This window comes from Arachis hypogaea, chromosome 17, assembly GCF_003086295.3.
Source record: "Arachis hypogaea cultivar Tifrunner chromosome 17, arahy.Tifrunner.gnm2.J5K5, whole genome shotgun sequence".
In the NCBI taxonomy this organism is placed as follows: domain Eukaryota; kingdom Viridiplantae; phylum Streptophyta; class Magnoliopsida; order Fabales; family Fabaceae; genus Arachis; species Arachis hypogaea.
Window position 1 is genome coordinate 87567206 of NC_092052.1, and position 1300 is coordinate 87568505.

The window sequence follows — 1300 nt, forward strand, 5'->3', positions numbered from 1 at the left end:
ATTACATTCTTTTCTTCTTCTACTCACACAGGGGAACCTCTATACCTGGGTAAAAAGGATCCCTATTATTATTATTTTTCTGTTCCCTCTTTTTCATTTGAGCAGGAGCAAGGACAAGAACATTCTTGTTGAAGCAGACCCTGAACCTGAAAGGACTCTGAAGAGGAAACTAAGAGAAGCTAAAATACAACAATCCAGAGACAACCTTACAGAAATTTTCGAACAAGAAGAGGATATGGCAGCCGAAAATAATAATAATGCAAGGAGGATGCTTGGTGACTTTACTGCACCTAATTCTAATTTACATGGAAGAAGCATCTCCATCCCTACCATTGGAGCAAACAATTTTGAGCTGAAACCTCAATTAGTTTCTCTGATGCAACAAAACTGCAAGTTTCATGGACTTCCATCTGAATATCCCTTTCAGTTTTTAACTGAATTCTTGTAGATCTGTGATACTGTTAAGACTAATGGAGTAGATCCTGAAGTCTACAGGCTCATGCTTTTCCCGTTTGCTGTAAGAGACAGAGCTAGAATATGGTTGAATTCTCAACCTAAAGATAGCCTGAAATCTTGGGATAAGCTGGTCAAGGCTTTCTTAGCCAAGTTCTTTCATCCTCAAAAGCTGAGTAAGCTTAGAGTGGATGTTCAAACCTTCAGATAGAAAGAAGGTGAATCCCTCTATGAAGCTTGGGAGAGATACAAGGAACTGACCAAAAAGTGTCCTTCTGACATGCTTTCAGAATAGACCATCCTGGATATATTCTATGATGGTCTGTCTGAATTAGCTAAAATATTATTGGCTACTTCTGCAGGTGGATCCATTCACCTAAAGAAAACGCCTGCAGAAGCTCAAGAACTCATTGACATGGTTGCTAATAACCAGTTTATGTACACTTCTGAGAGGAATCCTGTGAGTAATGGGACGCCTCAGAAGAAGGGAGTTCTTGAAATTGATACTCTGAATGCCATATTGGCTCAGAATAAAATATTAACTCAGCAAGTCAATATGATTTCTCAGAGTCTGAATGGAATGCAAGCTGCATCCAATAGTACTCAAGAGGCATCTTCTGAAGAAGAAGCTTATGATCCTAAGAACCCTGCAATAGCAGAGGTGAATTACATGGGTGAACCATATGGAAACACCTATAATCTCTCATGGAGAAATCACCCAAATCTCTCATGGAAGGATCAACAAAAGCCTCAACAAGGCTTTAATAATGGAGGAAGAAACAGGTTTAGCAACAGCAAGCCTTTTCCATCATCCACTCAGCAACAGACAGAGAACTCTGAACAAAGT

General features: G+C 39.5%; 1 non-coding gene across 1 annotated transcript; it reads right to left on the reverse strand.

The window, feature by feature from the left end:
• Positions 1-631: 631 nt before the first annotated feature.
• Positions 632-739, reverse strand: LOC112768699 (small nucleolar RNA R71). Its single transcript, XR_003186098.1, has one exon. It is a non-coding gene; the product is annotated as a small nucleolar RNA R71 (small nucleolar RNA).
• Positions 740-1300: the final 561 nt, after the last annotated feature.